Source organism: Mauremys mutica, chromosome 6 (genome assembly GCF_020497125.1).
Source record: "Mauremys mutica isolate MM-2020 ecotype Southern chromosome 6, ASM2049712v1, whole genome shotgun sequence".
In the NCBI taxonomy this organism is placed as follows: Eukaryota; Metazoa; Chordata; order Testudines; family Geoemydidae; genus Mauremys; species Mauremys mutica.
In genome coordinates, this window is record NC_059077.1 from 127,477,420 (window position 1) to 127,484,059 (window position 6,640).

Below are 6,640 nucleotides of genomic sequence, written 5' to 3' on the forward strand. Positions count from 1 at the left end.
TGTTTAAGGCCCTCACTCCCTCGGTGGGTGGCCGGCCAACCTACCCCTCCCCCCCCCCCAACCTTTCTCAATTCACCAGATTTTGGAACCCATGTCCCTTGTCTAGCGAGTGTTACTTACTTGATGGTGAGACCCTCTGTCATAAAACAGTTTTATTGTCCTTGATTCACATAATTAGGGTAACAACACTTTATTCCTCCTGCCCCAATAACGGAGAAACTGGGGATCCCACAGCTGCCAAAGTGACAATTTTGGGCTGCTGTGGGCTCAGGCTAGGCGGGGTGGGTGTGCCTATGCAAACAAGATCAGTCCCTGAAGTTCTTTTCCACACTCACCACAATTCACCACCAGATGTCAGGGTAGAGCTCATCCTGACTCTGCTTACATGTATAAAGCTTATATCTGAAATTGTGAAAATTATTATTTTTTAAATCCTATGGCCATGAAATTAACCAAAATGGACTGTGAATTTGGTAGGGCCCTAGTGATAATAATTGATCCAGAGTCAATCTGAGTAAAGGAAGAAAAAGGTGTCAAGTTACAATTGCATGTTACATGAGACGTTTCTGTGACTAAGAACACAGAGCTGATGTGACCCGAATGACTTTTGGATTATATTATCTAAAGGCGATGACACAGTTTGTATCCAGTCCCGGAGCATCTGCTCTCCTGATTTGTACACATTATTCTAGCTGGGTTAACTTTGAAAGCACTAAGACCTTCGTTCAGGGAAGTGAGCTTTGCTGAATAGTGAGACGCATGTTCTCAAAGTTCAGCATGTTCTTGAGTGCATTGCTGAACTGCATCCTGCCAAAAGTCATTCTCCCTCCCCTGCCACTTCCCATTCCCATGTTCCCTTTGTGCGCCTTGTGAACTCCAATCCTGCCTTCATTTATTTGTGACTTTCTGGGCGTGCTGCAAAAGGCATCTGTTTGGAGGGTTTGGGGAAGAGGGCTATGGGCATGCTTCCTAGAGGATGAAGATGTAGGTGGCTGGCTGAGTTCCTGTAGCAGTGATGATTTTTAATGCTGATGAGGTTTAGTTCAGTTAATTAATGATAGGGCATTAAAGCCTCAGATAGGTGTCTCTATTTAAAATGTAAAAGCATAAATATTTTATTTAATCTTTATTCTTCTGTCTTTCTTTTTATTAAAAATACATTTGGACCACATTTTTGGATGGCATCCATGTCTATAGAAACAATACTGTTCAGATGATGCCTCATTCACCTAAAGCAGCACAATGTCTGCAAGTATTTCACAAAACCAATTACGTATCCACTTAATGATAGTTCTACCGAGCCTACATTTCTCCAGCTTACTTATAAGACTGTCATGTGGGACTGTGTCAAAAGCCTTGCTCAAGTCTAGGTACATCCACTGCACTCCCCCATCCACCAAAATGGTTACCCTGTCAAAGAAGGAAATCAGGCTGGTTTGGCATGACTTGTTCTTGGTAAATTCTTGGCTGCTAGTGATCACCCCTTCATCCTCCCAGGTATTTGCAAATTGAATATTTTATATGTTGCTTTTTTCTCCTTTTTGTCCCTTTGTAAAGATGATCACTACGTTAGCCCTTCTCCAGTCTTCTGGGACTTCTCCTGTCATCCATGAGTTTGCAAATATTATTGCCAGTGGCTCTGAGATTTCTACAGCTAGTTCCTTCAGTACCCTTTGGTGAATTAGCATTAGACCCCGCTGATTTGAATTCATTCAAATTAGTCATAAGATCTCTGACATGTTCTTTATTTATCCTTATCTGCATCCTTCCCCTTTGTCTATAATAACGCACTAGTCATCTGGTCACATGTTATTTTTTGTGCATAGACTGAAGCAAAGTAGGCATTGAGCAGCTCTGCCTTCTTACCTTTCACTGTCAGCTCATCTTCTCCATTGAGCAGCAGGCCCACACCATCCTTGATCTTTCTTTTTTGTCTGACATATTTCTTCTTGTGGTCTCTAACATTTCTTGCCAGTTGTAACTCATTCCTTGCCTTGACTTTCCTGACTTTGTCCCTGCACTCTAGTGTTGTTCCCATGTATATTTCCTTAGTGATATGCCCCTCCTTCCATTTCCTGCATGTATCCATTTTGGGTTTTAGATAGCTAAAAAGCTCCTTGTGCAGCCCCATTGGTCTCCTGTGGTGGCTCTTATCTTTCTTCTGCATTGGAATAGCTTGATTTTTGAGCCTCTAGTATTACAGCTTTTAGGAACTGCCAGCCCCCTTTGACTCCTTGTCTTTCTAATTGGTCTCTCCGTGGGACCTTGTCTAATATTTCTCCAAGTTGGTTGAAATCCATTTCCACTCGTGCTACAGTGACGTGCTCAGATGCTAGAGGGATAGGATCAGAGGGCAGAATTTGGCCCTGTGGTTTTCCTGGTATTTCAATTCTCAGTATTGCCTGTCCCAAACATTCAGAAATCAAGAGTGAGAACCTAAAAAATTCATGAAATTGGCTTAAAATTGTGCATTTTTTAAAAATCGTGAGTATGGGATTTTAAGTCTGTCAGTGTCACATTGAGCTTTTCTCTGCAACACTGAGGGCTACATACTTATTTTGGTATCAGGGCCTCACTTAATCCATGATTCCAGGACCTGGGTGCTTTAAGACCAAATATTGTGAGACTTCATATAATTATAGTGAAAGCTGGCAGCTCTGAGTTCCTTCAATGGGGGGGGGGGCAGTGGAGAAGTACAACACATGGGCAGGAGAATATCCCCTGGCTCTTATTTTGTGAGATTCTCTTAGTGCTGGTGGAAAAACAAACATCCAACAGAGGGACTATAACAAAAATGTTGAGGTCACCACTTCCTCTTGCATCCTATATTCACATCAAATGCTCCTGCCCCTCCTCTACCTCCCATTTCACTTTCCCAGCTGACCCACCCTCTCTCATCTTCCCTTCCACCCTTTTCTTTGGAAATCTCGTGTCTCCTTTCCTTCTTGCAACGTTCTGGAGAGCATTACAGGGTCAGATAAGCATTGCTGTGGGATTAGTTGGGGTTGGTCGTGCTTTGAGCAGGGGGTTGGACTAGATGACATCCTGAGGTCTCTTCCAACCCTAATCTTCTATGATTCTATGATTAGGGAGTCGTGCCCTGCTGTAACTTTCCTATGAAATGGCAAAAGTTAGATAAGAACAGCCAATGCAGCCTCTCCCATATAAAGAAAGGAGAACTGGGTCAGCTACAGTAAGCGTGAGGTCAGCTTTATCCCATCCCTCAAACCAAACCTCTCTTTGGACTCCAGAGGAGTCATCTCAGGACTCCAGAACTGGACTCATCTCAGGACTCCAGAACTGGTCATCTCAGGACTCCAGAACTGGTTCCTAAATTTGTGCCTCTGACCATCCATCTAGAGCTGAGAGAATAATTGTTTTTTCACTTCACTGGCCAAAGTGAAAAAATATATAGTTTTGGTTTGAACAAAACATTTTGCTCGACTTAAAGTTTTGTTGTGGAGAGTTGTCATATTTTTAGGGGATTTTTGCCCTTAATTTTTTAAAACAACTCTAGCTAAATTTCAGAATGAAATATTGTTTCAAAATGGAAAGTTGACATTGATTTCAACTTTTGATTTTTTTTCCCCCTTGTGCATGTGGCTGAAACTATTCACAGAGGGTTTAGCTACACTTGCAGATGTTAAACCAGCCCTTGGAGACTGCAACAGGGAAAGCACTGCTGTGTGTTCATGCTGTCAGCTGCAAGAGCACTGGTGTGGCCATATTTGTGGCACTTGCAGTGGTGTTTGGAGCAGTGTAGAATATATATATATATATATATGGAGATATTACCTATCTCATAGAACTGGAAAGGACCCTGAAAGGTCATCAAGTCCAGTCCCCTGCCTTCACTAGCAGGATCAAGTACTGATTTTACCCCAGGTCCCTAAGTGGTCCCCTCAAGGATTGAACTCACAACCCTGGGTTTAGCAGGCCAATGCTCAAACCACTGAGCTATCCCCCCCAGATTAGGGGCAGCTATCCCACAGAGCACCTCTTCCCATTCTGGCACTGTGTCTTGTGGGGGGGGGCGGGCGCAGGGCATCCTGCATCCTGTCCCAATGGCCCGTGATGCATTGCTTCGCATCCCAGTAATCCCTCTGCTTCCATCAACAATTGGCACCATCTTTCAATGGTTTTTGTACTGCGTGCTCTGTCCAGGGGTGGCTCCAGACACCAGCACGCCAAGCATGTGCCTGGGGCGGCAAGCCACGGGGGGCGCTCTGCTGGTCGCTGTGAGGGCAGCAGGCAGGCTGCCTTCGGCGGCATGCCTGCGGAGGGTCCGCTGGTCCCGCGGCTTCGGCGGACCTCCCGCAGGCGTGCCGCCGAATCCACGGGACCAGGGGCCTCCCAGAGGCAAGCCGCCGAAGGCAGCCTGCCTGCCGTGCTAGGGGCGGCAAAATACCTAGAGCCGCCCCTGGCTCTGTCTCTCTTTCGGTCTCTGGGAATGGATCCCAAACTGCTGAGGAATATGCTGATGGGTCTCGCCAGCACGTCACGAATTACAGTCAAGTTACTCTTTATGCTACAAAGTGACAGTGAGGAGTCCGACGATGTCGACTCACGTAACGCAGACGACACGAGATTGCTTGTGGCCCCTATACTCTACACTGTCCCCACATTTTCTACAGGATGGGTTCGTCCTGGAAGGTATCTCGCTGCTGAGGGTGACCTGGGAAGCAAGGAAGGGTCTTCTGCAACAATGTGGTTTCCACCCTGGCCCATATGCGCTTTCCTGTGTGCAGCAATGGTCCCCCCGCCCGTCACGGCACAGTGGTGCGGACATGTTAGCCTGACTGGGACAAGGAGCACAGTAGCTCTCCCAAGGAACCTGCGCAAGCAGATTGCCCAGCTTCTGCATGAGACCTTTGAAGAGCTCACTGAGGCCGATTACCGCAATGTGTGAGAGCACATCAACGCCCCATTCCACATCTAGGCATGCACGCAGCCCTGACCTTTCTTTCTGCAACCCTCCTTGCCCCAACAGCCTGCACCCAACAACTACCTTCCCAAAATAAAAGCTTCTTACCAGGCACCTCCTCTGCTGTTTGTTCTTCCACAAGCACCGTCTGCTGCAACTGGCTACCTTCCTCCTGGACTGAGCACAGCTCCTGGCTGCATGCGTCTAGGGATGCCGGGCCGTCCTCTGACTCTGGGCCCCCCTCCTCCTCAGCACCCTCGCTCCCACTTTCCTCCTCCTGCCTTGTTGCACTCTGGGCTGGCACGGCCTCTGAAGAGCCCATGGTGCTCTTTGGAGTGGAGGTGAGGTCGCACCCAAGTATTGTGTCCAGCTCTTTGTAGAAACAGCAGGGTGTGGGGACAGCACTGGAGTGGCAGTTTGCCTCCTGTGCTTTGTGGTAGGCGTTCTGCAGCTCCTTCACTTTAACCCTGCACTGCTTCCTGGTCATGGCCCCTTTCTATCATGGCCCTTTATATCTACCCAAAGGTATTGTAATTCCTATGGCTGGAGCACAGCTGGGACTGGACAGCTTCCTCCCCCTGATGAGGTCCAGCACCTCGCCATTGTTCCATACTGGGGATCGCCTGGTGGGTGAAGGCATGGTCACCTGGAGAGATGCACTGAGAGCACTCCACCCCTGGCTGAGCAAACAGGAAGGGGATTTTCAAAATTCCCAGAGAATTTAAAGGGCGCGTCTGAAGGTTGGTCACCTGAGGGCAGGGCAGTAGAGGTCAAACAGATGACCAGAGTGGCTAGAACAGGCATTGTGGGACACTTCTAGAGGCCGATCAGAGCACATTAACAGACCAGGGCGTCAACACTGGCCCTGTGGAACCAGGATTGCTCCAGCCGCAGAGTGCGGGTGCACTACGTGCCTTGCCACTGTAGACACCTCAGGAGTTAGGGTGCCTGGGGCTGACTCAACGCGCTCTAACTTGCACGTGTAGACAAGGCCTGAATTTGACCTGAATTCTCAAATAGCTTAGGTTGCACCAAAACTGCATTTTTCATTGAAATAAACTATTTGTCAAAAAGTTCACCTACCTCTACAGCCATAAGCCTAGCTTCATTCCCCACCAGTGTCCCAGCTCAGTGGTCACTCAAGCCTTGCCTTGTGCTAAACCAGGGCTGCTTTAATGGCTCCTAGATCACCCCTTCTGTCTTCACTCAGCAAATGTGATCAGGGCTCCTCTGCTTTCTAGCTATCCCTGTCTATTGTGGTACAATATATCGTAAATTACAGCAGCCTGTTGACTGCTCTAGCTTGTGCCGGGTGAATTATTATGGTGCAGAATGACCCCAAGAGAAGGGGGTAGTGATACAAATGTGAAGTGGATTACATCTATCTTTGTCCTGCACCAAGCACACCTCAGCCATGAGCAAGTTTCTAGTCATGTGTTTGGTAGCCCTAGAAATGTAATTATGCCACATGCAAAAAAAAAAAAAAAAAAAAAGGAAACAAGACTTTCAACATTGTAGAAATGGACCGTGTCAAGTTTGGAAGGCCCAACATTCGATTAACTACTTTTTTCCTTCGGGCCAAGATTTTCAGGAGTGGCTAGTAATTTGAGGTGGCTTGATTTAGGGGTGCCCACCTTGAAGTATCTTAGAAGGGTCTGATTTTTTCCACCATTTCCTTAAAATCTGGCCCCTTTAAAGCATCTCAAGCAGGACAAC